Source organism: Panthera onca, chromosome A2 (genome assembly GCF_046562875.1).
Source record: "Panthera onca isolate mPanOnc1 chromosome A2, mPanOnc1 haplotype 2, whole genome shotgun sequence".
Classification (NCBI taxonomy): Eukaryota; Metazoa; Chordata; class Mammalia; order Carnivora; family Felidae; genus Panthera; species Panthera onca.
Window position 1 is genome coordinate 71,682,448 of NC_138340.1, and position 15,173 is coordinate 71,697,620.

At 44.2% G+C, this 15,173-nt stretch overlaps 1 long non-coding RNA gene across 1 annotated transcript; it reads right to left on the reverse strand.

The window, feature by feature from the left end:
- Positions 1-5,900: 5,900 nt before the first annotated feature.
- On the reverse strand, positions 5,901-7,357 carry LOC132674436 (uncharacterized). The gene is made up of 2 exons (XR_009608524.3): positions 7,221-7,357; positions 5,901-6,585 (listed from the first exon to the last, which is right to left on the reverse strand). It is a non-coding gene; the product is annotated as an uncharacterized LOC132674436 (long non-coding RNA).
- Between the last annotated feature and the right edge of the window lie 7,816 nt (positions 7,358-15,173).

The following is a 15,173-nucleotide window of genomic DNA, read 5'->3' on the forward strand; positions in this document are numbered from 1 at the left end:
ACCAACACCTTGTCCCACCTTCCTTACTGTGGGTCAGTCCCTTCTCATCACCGAGCATTCCTAAGCTGTCCTTCCACGTAGGGGGAAGCTAGTCCACACTCAGGTCACTTATAGGATCTTCGGAGCTTTGCATTTTACACCATTTCTTTCTAAGGATTATACCAACTTTTCTGTTAGGAAACATTGAGCAGCGTCACGTGAAAGGTCTCTGTCTAAGAGATGATACTGATTTTGTTGCACTTATCCTCTGTGCAGGGAGACACTACTCCTCACAAATATAATAATATTAATATAATATTCTATAATAATAACAATCAGGATACACGTTTATTGAGTCTCCTATGTACGAAGCATCATGCCATTATCATATAGTTTTTCATTAGATCCTCCTTTGGAAGAATACTGTTATCATACCTATTTCATGGATGAGAAGACAAGGTCATAAAACCAAGGATGGGAGCCCAGATAATTTGACTCTGCCTTATGCTAATCTGTCTCCCTATCCTGCCTGGGCAGTCTGGTCCCAGCTCCTCAGCCTGCATTCCTGGATCTCTGTGGTAAATCTCCCCGGCTCTGTCTGATACTGTCCACAACCGCCATCCAGTCTTCCCCACTCTGCCGGCCTCCCCTCCATATCCTCTGACTCCCAACATCCCCCAATCCCCCAGGATCCAAATGCATCCCACTTGGATGTATTCACTGTTGGTGCACGTTGTCATTGAAGGGCCGGGACTCACCACAAGTCCTAGTAGGAGGCCAGTCAGCACAGAGTAGCCCTACTTGGAGGGAAGTGAAGGCATTCTGTCCCAGCAGTGGTACCAGTGCACACAGTGGAAACCATGTATCAAGAGTCAAGAGGCTTGCTTTCCACTCGTGACTCTGTTACTCCTTAGAATTATGCCTGGACTTGTCTGCTCATCTCTCTGGCCTGTGCAAGGAAGGGCTGGGCTGCATAATTTCTGAAATTCCATCCAGGTCTAACACTCTCTAAATCTAAGTACTAATTCTTCCAGGAAGACACTTTAGCCAATACTGGTCCCTTCTGTTCTTAATCAAGTCCGTATTTCGGTACCAAAACTCACAACACAATTTGACCGAAATATTTTGTACTACTTCTGGAAATGGGAAACAATGAAATTGTAGCTTGACTGCCAAAAATGCTGCCATTCTTGGGATATTTTGGTAGGAACAATAGGGCAGGGTATTTGAAAACATGATTGTCCTTGAAAATACAGAATGTGTGTTTAGTCCTCACAGCACATAACATTTTTGCTTTTTATTGAATACCTTTTTTGGGTTTTTTTTTTTTTTGCACTTTTTCATACTTTTCTATATTCTCTCCTTGCGGTGTTCATAGATCTTAGCTCCTTCCCAGATAAATTCCTCGAGACAAGAAACCATTTGGTGTACTTCTGGTGTTCACACAGCTTTTCGCCAATGCAGCCTCATCGCAGAAGCTCCATACGTACACCTGTTCTTTGGAAACAGCAACGCTAGAGATGTAACAGGGATATGGATTTAGCATAAAATATTTACTGTAGACAGTAGCCTAGAACTTCAAAAAAAAGGAGTAATTTTGGTCTGGTAGTTTGGAAACACAAAAAAGGACAGCAAATGCCTCATGGTCGGTTTTCCTCATTCATTCATTCATTCATTGATTCATTCATTCATTGCAACTGAGAGCTGGCTGTGACTTTGCACACATTATCAGATCTCACCAAAATGTTATAATTAAATTCCTATTTTTCTTTTCTTTTCTTTTTTCTTTTCTTTCCTTTTCTTTCTTTCTTTCTTTCTTTCTTTCTTTCTTTCTTTCTTTCTTCTTTCTCTCTTTCTTTCATTTTGAGAGAGAGTTCAGGGTGGGTAAAGAGAGAGGAGAATCCCAAGCAAGTTCCACACTTAGCCTGGAGCCTGATGCGGGGCACTATCCCATGAACCATGAGATTGTGATCTGAGCCAAAATCAGAGTTGGATGCTTAACTGAATGAGCCACCCAGGCACTCCACTTTTTAAAATTTATTTTCATCTTTTTCTTTCTTGATGGCCACAATGTCTCCAAACCAAAAGGAATTAGAGGCCACAAGAGAATTACCTGTTTCTCACCGTAGATTCACACAGTCATAGAAGGCTCCCAAGCTAAGAGACAGTAGAAACAATCAAGTTCTTTTTTTTTTCCAATATATGAAGTTTATTGTCAAATTGGTTTCCATACAACACCCAGTGCTCATCCCAAAAGGTGATCTCCTCAATACCCATCACCCACCGTCCCCTCCCTCCCACCCCCATCAACCCTCAGTTTGTTCTCAGTTTTTAAGAGTCTCTTATGCTTTGGCTCTCTCCCACTCTGACCTCTTTTTTTTTTCCGTCCCCTCCCCCATGGGTTTCTGTTAAGAACAATCAAGTTCTTGAATTTGAAAACTAAAAGAACCCTTAGAAATTACATTTACTTTCATCATTTTGTTGACTTGGGAGATGAGGGCCAGATGATAAAGCAAATTGCCCAAGGTCCCAGAATAAGTTAGAAATAGAGGCAGATGTATGTCAACGCAGAGCCTGCTTCAGATCTTCTGTCTCCCTTCTTCTGCCCCTCCTCACTTGCTCTCTCTCTCTCTCAAAAATGAATAAACATTAAAAGAAGAAGAAGAAGAAGAAGAAGAAGAAGAAGAAGAAGAAGAAGAAGAAATGGAGGCAGATGTGGAAATAACTCTCTGACTTTCAGGCTGCTGTCTTTTCTACAAGCTATATTGAAACTATTTTTGTCAATAATACTGTAAGGATCTTTATTTGACTGGAGTCAATTTTCCTCTGACCCTTAGCTCCCCGTGAGAGTTTAGAACTAAGGTGGGGCCCCCTAAACAAACACCAGTTGTTTATTCCAGACTGGGGTGGTCAGCATGTCCTGCTTTGCCCAGGACTCTTTAGGTTTAGCATTGAAATTCTCACATCCCAGGAGTTCCTACAGTCCCCAACAAACCAGGACGTGGTCACCCCATTCCCCAGAAGGTGTGCTCCAAACAGTGTGGTTTCCCATGTTTGGCTTGTGGGACAACCTGTTGGTCCTTGAGCTGCTTCAGGAAGAGCTCCATCAGCACCCAGTGTTTTGGAGAGTTTGACATGCGGGTCTTAAGTGTGTGGATGTCACCTGGACACCCATCCCATAGGATAGAGGGCTCACATTTTGCTCCTGTCGCATAGAGCTGGGGGAGCCTGGGCCAGGAATTTAAAGCATCTGTGTGCTTCAGTCTCTTCTTCTGGAAACAGGGGGCTAAGAATAACACTTAACCTTTAGAGGTAGTTGTGATGGTTGGCAATGTACTTAAAGAGTGACTACGTGATAGTAAGTACTTGGGAAATGTTAGCTCCTCTTCTGAAATCCTCTGCTTCCTTGTGCCTGGGGACTCAGTTTCTCCCCTCTGGCAGATCCTGCTGGTTGCTTACCCTGTACCTATCATCCCTTCCTCCTCACTTGCAAAATCTTTTCTGTTCAGTACACCTGTTCTTTGGAAACAGCAACGTTAGAGATGTAACAAGGATATGGATTTAGCATAAAATATATACTATAGACAGTAGCCTAGAACTTCAAAAAAAAGGAGTTATTTCGGTCTGGTTGTTTGGAAAAAATTATTAATTGTCTATCTGAAATTCAGATTTGACAGGCGTCCTATACTTTTATTAATCTGGCAACCCTCCCCCCTTTCTTCTTCCTTCCTGCCTGGAATATGGACACTGTGCCTGGGGAGGCAGGGACCACCTTGAGACCATTCGCCACAAGCTAAGGGCGGTGATGGGAGAGACTGAGGGGTTATGGACGACTGAAATCACCGTGGGGCCTCGACAGCAGCCTGGGCTGATTAAGGTAGCTGTTATAAGTAGCTGAATGCAGGCCCTACCTGACATGCCTGACATGAGCCCAGTCTTTGTCCACCTCTCCCTCTTTGATTTTTCTGTATCTTTCCCCTTTGGGAATCCTCGATTTGGCTGCAATGGTCATTTTCAGGCTAAGACCTTGCAAAAACTACATTTTCCCGCTTACCTGTCATTTTTTTCTATCTCTATAATATGCTGTAAACTGAGGGTATTATGTCCCCTGAATCCATGCAAAATGGATGGATTCCCCAAAAGGGTTGGGGTGTGGGGACTTCAACATATTTTAAACATGACTCTATAAATATATCCAGACACTTACCTTTAGTGAATAAAGATGGCCTAAGTACCTGATAATGAGTAACACGAAAACTAAAACAATGATAATCACCAACAAGTTTCGTTTCTTTTCGGTACAGTTCTTTCAGTAAATTCCTTGTTTTGAACTTAAAAAGATATTTTTAAAATTTCAGAGAAGTCGGTTTCTTTCTGGTCCCCTCTTCCCCACGCTAATTAAACACTAAAGCAAACGTGAAATCTTGATGCGAAATGCTGTTCAGGTCTCACCGCACACAGGGCACCCACCTTTCCAGGCAGGGGTGATGGGCAGAGGACGTGCTCGTGAAGCTCTAAGTCAATGATAGTCTTTGAGCCTGAGATTCACATGGCACACGGAGAACAGAGAGTGACTATTGGCACAGACATATTTTTATTTGCAGAAGGTCTTACTCTTACTTTCAGAAAGGGAAAAAAAAAAAAAAACTTTATCCATTGTCTACTTCCAAAAATCTTCGGCTCCCCACTTGGAACAGATGCCCAGCACCCCTGAAGCACAGCAGCATCCTGCAGTCGTGTGCTTGAAGGACCAAAGAACCTTCCCAGTCACTACAGGGAATCGTGCAGACCATCTCGTGTCATAGTGGTAGCCGCACACCCTCCCTCCGTCGCTTCACCAGTGTCTTTTCTCAATCCCCGAGAGGCACACAGAGTGTTCACTCAGCTCCTTGCACCACACTACAGTCTAGGGACCAAATCCAGCCCTGTCAGCTGTTTTTGCAAATAAACCTTCACTGGAATGCAGCCATGCTCATGTTTACATATCAGCTCTGCCTTCTCTCGTGCTAAACAATGGCGAAACTAAGTCGTTGTTGTGACAGAGAACACGTGACCTGCACAGCCTAAAATATCTACTATCTGAGCTCTTTACAGAAGAGATTTGCTGACCCCTGAGCTAGACTACCATGATCATGGATAAAATAACCCATTACTAGTGGAATATTCCATCACCATTATCAAGTATAAGAATCTGGCTCTTAAATTTATAATTGTTGCTTCACTTATTGTTCTTGCCAGCCATACCGAGATGCATAAATTATCATTTGTGCCTACTTTTTGGCAAAAAAAGCCAGAAGAAATTTCTTTTTAAATGAAGTCAAGAGTTGGGGCGCACGGGTGGCTCAGTCAATTGAGCGTCCGATGTTAGCTCAGGTATTGATCTCACCGTTCCTGAATTCGAGCCCTGCATAGGGCCCTGTGCTGACAGCTCAGAGCCTGGAGCCTGCTTCGGATTCTGAGTCTCCCTCTCTCTCTGCCCCTCCCCTGCTCACACTCTGTCTCTCTCTGTCTCTCAAAAATAAACAAAACATTAAAAAAATGTTTTTAAAAATGAAGTCAAGCCTGTATTCAAAAATGGGGGGGCAGAAGGAGAGTTGCTATTTCTGGTTAGAGGTTTTGCCAAAAGCTATCCTCCCCGGTCAGGGCTGGATTGGAAGGTGACAAAACACAGCAAGGAATAGCCACGAGGTCATTTCAGCTTCTGTAGAACCGGTGGACCGGTCATCGCCAACAAAACCAGGCCAGCTAACTCCCCCAGACAGGAGGAAAATGATTCAGTTGGTCGTAATCAGATGAAGTCAATATCCCCATAGATTACGGAGTGATCACCCACAGGCATGTCAGTCTTTTAAAGGGCCAGATGGTGTACAGAATAGAAAACAACACATTAAAAAAAAAAACAAAAAAAAAAAACCCATGGCTTAAATAAGATAGACATTATTTATTTCACTATCATGCAAAAGTTCAAAGGAAGGACTGGTTTGGTGATTCCATGGTCTTCAGGGGCCCAGACCCCGGTGTTCTGCTTTATCTACCTAACATGTGTTTTCCAGCCTCAATGGCCCAGGATAGATGCTGTCACTTCGGCCACGGTGTCCTGCACACAGGCCAAAAGAAGGAAGAAATCTCACGTGGCAGAAAGGGTGTAGCCCATCAGTCAACTCACTTAGGAAGCCTCTGGGATACGCCTCAGTTTATACCTCATTGGCCAGGACCTAGGCAGGTGGTCACACCCAGTTGCGGGGGAAACTGAGAGCTGTAGTCTTTTGGCGGAGTCCATGGACTGGTAGACTACAACTGAAATTCTCCAACCAAGGACAGGCGGAGGGAATTAGCAGTCTCTGCCTCCTGTTTGTGTGGAAACAAACACGCAAGGATGCAGCTCACTGTCTTAGATTTACTTTCAAGAAAAGTATCCTCTGATTTTCGTACTTCATCTGCAGAGAATAGGTGAAATTAACAGTATTTACAAGTAAAGTCCCTGCCATTTTGCCACGCATTTTTTTCCAACACTTCTGCCCCCTAAGGGAATTTAATCGATGCCCAGGTCCATCACTGAGAGGGATTGCCTCCCTCCTTGTCTTCATGCTCCAGAGAAAGGGAAGTCTGAAAAGCCAGAAGCACAAACATGTAGGTGTAGCCTCCCCTAACCCCATGATACTTTCAGCCTCACTTGGACCCGTATCCCTCAAGGGAGAGAGGAGAGAGTGTGTGGTCAGGACCCTGCATGCCCAGGGGAGCGGCAGCCCTCAGCTGCCCCCCAAACCCTACAAAGGACCACTTGATCACCACAGAGGAATGTGCTCACAGTTCCTAGCCGAGGACCAGACACTTGCTGTGTAAATAAGGAGCTAAGATAGATCCCTGGCCAGGATGAGGAGGGTTACAAGGGGTGGACCCCAGACAGGAGGGCCATCTGTTAAGAAAGGAACAGGACACATGCAAATGCCTGCATGTTATTCCTAGTGCTATTTCTGCGTCCTTCCCCCGTTATGAACAGCCCTGTGCCGTCTTTACCCTCCAAAACAGAATAAGGAAGTATAAGCCTCCCTCCCCTCCCCCAACTCATGACAAGATGCCAGGGGAAAGCCAGAAGCTGGAGAGGACGGAGGCCCCAAACTGCTTCAGGAGGCAGCAAGCTCCACAGGGATGGGCTCAGGAGGGGCTCATGGAGTGGCCAGATGGTGAGGAGGAACGTGGGGGCCGTGGACTCACCCCACCCTTCACCCAGTCCCCCATACCTCAGACTGAAGTTGGGGCCTTTTGGAAAAGAGTGAAGGGGTCTTCCTCCACCAGCCACCCTGCGGCCCGGTGGGCCGGATGAAATTCCCCAAGGAGCTGGGATCCATGCCTGGCCAGAGTCGTTCTCCGCGTCCCTGAGCCTGTGAGATTACATCACTTTCTGTCACTGCACTATGTGAGCTGACTTTTCCGCCCACGGAATAAGAATTCAAACAAAACAGGAGAAAGCTATCCAATGTTATCCCTGGCAATGTTAAAGGGCACCTCTCAGGGACACTAGTGCTCTGCCCTGATGGGCTCCTGGGCCCCATGAGAACTGACCCTATGTCCAGGGCTCGTACACTGGGTGTTCAGCATGCTTTTTTCCCTAGTTAGAGGTTGTGTCACAGCATGTTGATAGGAAATGCTAGATCAAGGCCCTATGGGTCCCCAGCCCAAAGTCTTGCAGTATTTGAAGCCATTTTTCTCATGTGTGTAATTTTTTGCCAAATGGCCTGTGCCCACCACCCCACCCCCCAGCCCCCCAGCCCTCCTGTCACCTTGTGAAATCTACAGCACTGGTCTCCTGGGACCCATCTAGGCAGGCCTCTGGGAGATGTAGCCTGGCCGTGACCGCGGATGCACCGAGCCATATTCTCAGAGCGCCAGGCTCCACTCTCCAAGGCCCAATAGGTTCGGACTGAAGGAGCTCAAAGCCGTGCTCTGCACGGAGGGCCCTCTTAGCTGTGGGTTCCAAGCCATTAGCAAGCAAGCAGTATAGGGCTGTTCCTTGCTGGGCTGTTTGGTCCTAATGGCTGAGTCCTCACTTATAAGGGACTCCAAACCCTAAACAAGTCTCAACCGTGCTCTAGTGATTGTTGGCCACAGGCGGTTAGAACAGAGATGGGCTCCATCTGATGTTTGCCTCCTCCCGAATATGAACTAAGGGCACTGATCCTACCAGTAAGTAAATTGCCTGCATTTGAATGATAATTGAACTGTTTGGCTGCAAGCATTGCACTTGGAAAATTACAGTTGTATTGCAAGAAGGAGCCGGAAAGAGTTAATTTACCTCCAAAGGGAATGTAGTTTCCCGGAAGGATCAGATCAAGAGGTAATTATAAATGACTGATAATCTTATTTATATTTTTATTGGGCTATAATTAAACAGTGTGGTATTCATCCTCATTGTTCAAGCAATTCCACATTGGATATATCCTCAGAGAGAGAATTTGGAAGTAAAAGACCAGAATCTTCTCCCTTATGAAACTTAGCAACTTTTTTAAGGATAAGATCTATTACTGGGGGACAAAAATTTTATCTCAATTAGCAAGACCTCCTTCCAGAGTCCAGTGTCATTTCCAGTCATTTCTTGCTGATCCCCAAGAGACTGGAGCGGCCAGGGGAGAGCTTATGCTGCCCAGTGGGCTCTACTCAGTGGCCAGGAGCCCAGAGCTCTCGTCAGGGCATTTGATTTATCTTGAGGTACGTATCAAGAAGCAGATCCAGACCCTAGAGGGAAGAATATTTGGCTTTGCATTTAAGAACTTCTAAACAGGGGCGCCTGGGTGGCTCAGTCGGTTGAGCGTCCGACTTCAGCTCAGGTCATGGTCTCACAATTTGTGAGTTCAAGCCCTGCATCAGGCTCTGTGTTGATATCTCAGAGCCTGGAGCCTGCTTCCGATTCTGTTTCCCCCTCTCTGCTCCTCCCCTGCTCTCTCTCTCTCTCTCTCAAAATAAATAAAAACGTTAAAAAAAAAAAAAAAAGAACATCTAAACAATGAGATCTATGCAAAAGTGCTGAGTATTCACTAATGCATAAAACAGATATACGCCTTGCCCTTGTACTGTTCATAGTTTGGGGAAAAGAGAATAGTAAATGCATGTTTTAAAAACCTGTAAATCATGTTTTCCTATTATGGCAAGTGGCACAAGGGAAGGAACATGGCATGACTGTGCAGAATAAAGGGGGTGGTGAATATGCTGGAAAAAATAGTCAGGGATGGCTTCTGTAGGAGGTGACACTTACGCAGACCCAAAGGCCACGGGGAGAGGACACAGTGGACATCAAGGCCTACGGCACAGAGAGAGAGCTTTGCCAGCTCCTGAACCATCTGGAGCAGACTGGTTAAGGAAGAGAGTCCCAGGAATGGAGGTTGGAGAAACCCATTTTTAAGCGGCTACTGGTCAAGCACTTGGTGGAAATGTAGTGGGAGTGGGAGCAGAGAGGGCAGAAGTAACCTTTCTGGAACTTTTCAGTTGGAGGCTGCAAATTTTGCCATTCAAGAGAGCTTACCCAATGGCGGGCCTCTCTCTGACCCAGCTGGCCTGACGAGAGAACCAGGAAGACCGCCATGCGTTGGCTCCCAGGGAAGAGAGCACAGACACTCGAGCTGCCCCCCCAGCTCCGGCCTGAGTTCGGGAGCTCATCATCTCAGATCCTGCAGAGCTCGGCAGCCCCTGAGCCAGTCCTCTTCCCATCTCTCCACCCTCACACACCCCCCTTGAAGGGGTCCTTCTAAAACCAGGTCTGATCGGATGCCTTTAACCAAGACTTCCCTATTCTCTACAGAATAAAGCACAAGCGACTGAAAGGGAATTCTTGTGATTTGTACCCTGCTCACCTCTTCCTTGGTCTCACTTCTTGCTGGTTTATGTTCTAATAATCTAAACTTCTCATAATTTTCTAACCTCCATTTCAACCCAGCTCTGTTTCCTGCAACCTCCCTCAGTTGTGAGATGATCCTACTTCCAGTGCTTTCTCAGCCACCCTCCTCAGAGATGTGAATTCCGTTCCTAATGGCTCCATGGACCACAACAGCAAGCCCACGGTTTCCCCTCATAGGCGCTTGCAGATGGGACAAGGTTCTAGAGCTACGTTTTTAATATTTGTACACAGACATACACTTTAGAACACTATAGTTATTGAGGCACCTGGGTGGCTCAGTCAGTTGAGTCTTGATTTCGGCCCAGGTCATGTTATCACAGTTCGTGAGTTCAAGCCCCTTGTCAGGCTCTGCACTGGCAGCTGGAAGCCTGCTTGGGATTCTCTGCCCCTCCCCTGCTCGCTAGCTCTCTTACCCTCTCTCTCAAAATAAATACATAAACAAAAGAAAACAAAGAACACTAATAGTTACTTTAAAAATAAGATTGATTCAGGGGCACCTGAGTGGCTCAATCGGTTAAGCGTCCGACTTCAGCTCAGGTCATGATCTCACAGTTTGTGGGTTCAAGCCCGACCTCGGGCTCTGTGCTGACAGCTCAGAGCCTGGAGCCTGCTTCGGATTCTGTGTGTCTCTCTCTCTGCCCCTCCCCTGCTCTCTCTCTCTCTGTCTCTCTCTCTCTCAAAAATAAGTAAACATTAAAAAAATTAAGATTGATTCAGTTAAAATGATTCTATTCACATAAACAATGACAACAAACACTTTCACATGTACCTAAAACAGCCACTCTGACATTCAGTTCACAGCAGGATCTGCTCAGCCTGCAAGGATTACATTGAATGAGACAGAAATAAGCATAAGATACACTGAATATGAAATACTGCAAAATTCACTTCATACCACAATAATATTAATAATGACTGACATTTTGACTTGTGTAGGACTTTTTGTCTAAGCTGATTACATCATAGGTGCAAATAACCAGATAATTGCTCTAATGTGAGCCTAGTTTTAATCACAATACTGAGGTTTGATCTTGAACAATTCACTGCACGATCATACAAGAGAGGACTTATAAAATGGTAAATTGGACCAGGGGAACCCATTTACCTTTTGTCATGAGCGATCAAAGTCGGGTTTCAGAGACATGAAGAAGTCTGGAAATCCTACCTACGCCAAGTTTCATTGGCTTACTTGCCGGGGTTCAGAATATTGTGCATAGCAAAGAAAATCATGTTCAACCTTGATTTCTTTTTCCTAAAAGAATGTCCCCATGAATTGAGAAAAAAACAGATGTTATGTTGTGGCAATGGAACAAATAGTTTCCTTGAAACGTGGATATTTTCTAAGCACACCCCTAAAAAGTTTTCTGGTTCACAATAGTCATCCACTTGTATCTTATTTTATTTTAAATATAATGTATCTCTACTTCCTATTTTCATTATGCATCCTGCGCCTGTGTCTGTATTTGAACATAATCCACTTACACTCACTGACCTTTATAATACAGAGTATTTCTTCCATTATCTTGTTTTATGTTTTATATGTTTTCCAATTCATGACTGTTGTCTTTCTGTTTTTCAGTCTTTTCCTATGTGGGGATTGTTTTTTCAAATCTTTTCGCAATCTGGTAATTTTCAAACTGCATATCCTGGTTTTAGTTTTACTGGTAGTTAATTCGAGTGTAAGTTTTAAAATGCTCCAGTGTGTACTTCTCTCTCAGGGAGGAAGAGAATTGCTGCCCCTTTGCACTTAATAAATAAAATGGTGAAATGAGCATTACTTTACTGTCCCTCCTTTTTGCCTTTTCCTGGTCCTCCTGGAATAGAGCATGACTCTGATGATTATGGTAATGCTTACAAGTATCACTGTTAGGTACATTACTTATATTCTGTCTTTTGTAATATTTCCATTCAGTTGTCTAATAACAATTACAACAATTATTTAGACTTCACTCAATATTTATCTGGCTGCCATAATACCACTACTTCCCTGCTTTTAGCTGTTTAATTTTAATTCATTTACGGGGCCAGGTGCCACATGCCTTTGAGTATTTTCCAGAATGAATATACAGGTGGTTGACTTGGCAAACTTTTCCTACAGTGGATCTTTATGCAGAATTCCATCTGCCTACTGCAACTTGACATGACTGACCGATTCCTTTTATTTTTCTATTTGCCCTATGAGGGATTATTTTTCTCCTGTTTATTCATTGCTGAAGGATCTGAGGACTCTCCATGCCTGACATTTGCCAATATCCACAAATTCAGGGCGTCACCTGGTTCCAACAATAACCATACAAACACCACTGGGACTTTGTTCCCAGGCCCCAAACTGGAAGGCTGTTGTACTACAGAAATCCATCTAAATGTGTAATCTTTAAAAGTCAATGATATATAGTATGGCTCTTTCAAATTTTTGTGGGGTCTGCTTCTCCAGCCTGATCATCTTATACTGGGAAACACAATTTATTCATAGATAATTTGATAGTCTGTATGTCTTTCCTTTTCAGATGTGGACTTAGACTGCAATTCCTATGGCATGTTTTCATACTATTCTCCTGTCCCATTGTCAGGGTCCCACACCCGCACCTATTTCTGACCTGACTCTCTTGCATTACCAAATGGTACTCTCCAAATGAGTATCAAAAGAGAAGAAACATCATTCAGCATCAGGGAAATCCAAATCAAAACCACAATGAGATACCACTTTACTCCCGTCAGAATAGCTAAAACGAACAAGTCAGGAAACGACAGATGTTGGCGAAGATGTAGAGAAAAGGGAACCCTTTTGCACTGCCAGTGGGAGTGCAAATGAGTGCAACCACTCTGGAAAACAGTATGGCGGTTTCTCAAAAAATTAAAAATAGAACTATCCAGGGGTACCTCAGTGGCTCAGTCAGTTAAGTGTCTGACTTTGGCTCAGGTCATGATCTCACAGCTTGTGGGTTTGAACCCCGTGTCAGACTCTGTGCTGACAGCTTGGAGCCTGGAGCCTGCTTCCGTTTCTGTGTCTGCCTCTCTTTCTGCTCCTCCCCTGCTCACACTCTGTCTCTCTCTCTCTCGTCTCTCTCTCTCAAAAATAAATAAATATTTTAAAAATTGAAAAAAAAAATTAAAAAAAATAAAAATAGAACCACCCTACGACCCGGCAATTGCACTACAAGGTATTTATCCAAAGGACACAAAATGCTGATTCGAAGGGGCACATGTACCCCAATGTTTACAGCAGCACTATCAACAACAGCCAAATTATGGAAAGAGCCCAAATGTCCATCGACTGACAAATGGATACAGAAGACGTGTGTGTATAATATATATATATAATACGCTACACACACACACACACACACACACACACACACACAATAGAATACTACTCAGATATCAAAAAGAATGAAATCTTGCCATTTTGCAACAACTTGGATGGAACTAGAGTATATTATGCTAAGCAAAATAAGTCAGTCAAAAAAAGATAGATACATGATTTCACTCTTAAGAAACAAAACAGATGAACACAGAGGAAGAGAAGGAAAAATAAGATAAAAATAGAGAGGGAGGCAAACCATAAGAGATTCGTAACTACAGAGAACAAGCTGAGGGTTTCTGGAGGGGGGTTGGGTGGGGGATGGGCTGAATGGGTGATGCCCATGAAGGAGGGCACTTGCTGGGATGAGCGCTGGGTGTTGTGTATAAGCGGTGAATCACCAGGTTCTACTCCTAAAACCCTTATTACATTATATGTTAACTAACTTGGATTTAAATAAAACTTAAAATAAATGAATAAGTAAACAAATAAATAAATAAATAAGAAGCCAATGAAACAGTCTGGTTGCATAAAATGACCTTAGCTAAGACAGAAAACAGTCACTTCATTATTCAACTGGCGAAGTCTCCAGAATTCTAGGATACATAATTCAGTAAGATGGGGTGGACATTTCTCAATGTCTTTCTGCCTGCTCCAGCTTGTCTACCTCAGGCATCATCCAAGCTTTAGTTGGGAGAAATTCCACCCCTCCCCGCCCCCTCCCCCCCAGGATCTAGCAAATCATTAGTCTGTATTCCTAATTTCCAGTCCTGTGGAAGGTTTTATCTCTCACTCAATTTCCATGATTATTTCAATGAGAAATTGTGAAGGCAAGTAACATGCCTGTAACCAGCTGCCATTTAATCTGGCAAGTTCATCTTTGTAGGGATTTTCATGGGAGCCAGGAGAAGGAATGTCAACCCAAAGACATTGGAAAAGAAAGTTTGCCCGCCTTCCTCCGCGGTAGGGACAGCCTATGTGAAAGTAAAACAAAAAACAATAGACCAAAATAGAACACTGCTTCTATGATCTTACCACTGACCATCAAAGTAGGGAAGGGTCGGTGCTTAGAGAAAGCGATCATCTTACATGGCATTTCTCAACAGAGAAGAATTAACCAAAGCAGCAACTGATCTAACAAATTAAGGCTGCTGTGGACAAAGCAGAGGGTTCCTGGGAGAGATCTTTGTCTCAGAAGGAGTGCCTGCCATGTGCTGACGTGAGATAGTAGAACAGAGTTTTAAGACGCAGGTTCTGCCTCCGCTTGTTTTCAAACACTGGTTCTACCAGCAGATTAGCTGTAGATCTTTAGGCGAGGTGACATGGCTATCCTCATGGTTCTTTACTGCAAAGATAGTACCCACCTCAATGGGAGGCTGTAAGAAAAAACGGCATTATTCATGCAGGACGCTTAGGACAGTCCGGGGCCAACGGTGAGGGCTTGCTGATGTTCACTATTGTTATTCCTTGCTTTCATTTCTTAAACAGAGAGAGAGCAGATATCGACAAAGCAGAGTCTGTAAACATACCCTTGTGCTACACGTACAGATGAGAGACAGAGATTAGTTCCAGAACGTCCTAGTGGAGGGGACAGGCGATGGGGAGGGGGGCGGAGTTTGCTGAGGTGCAGAGCGAGCAGGCCCAAAGTCAGAAGTTACTGGCCCACGTGCTCCCTGAAGTCCGGAATGAGGCCTTCTTTTCCTTGAATTCTCTGTATATTCTCTGTATTTAGGCTAGAGGCCTGCACATAAGAGACATTTAATAAAAAATTTATTAAAGGAATGAATTTGTTCACTGAATGCAGTAGGATCGGGACAAGCCTGGACCAGTCAGAGCAAACCAGAGGCAGCATGCCAGTGGATACAAAGTCTGAGTGGAGAGTCGCAATATTAGTGTCCAAAATAACAGCTCAGGGCATTTCTTCCCCAACCGCGACGGTCCTGGTGAGGCCCCTTATATATGTTACTTCATTTTCAATTCTTATCAATATGTTCATTTTCAAAA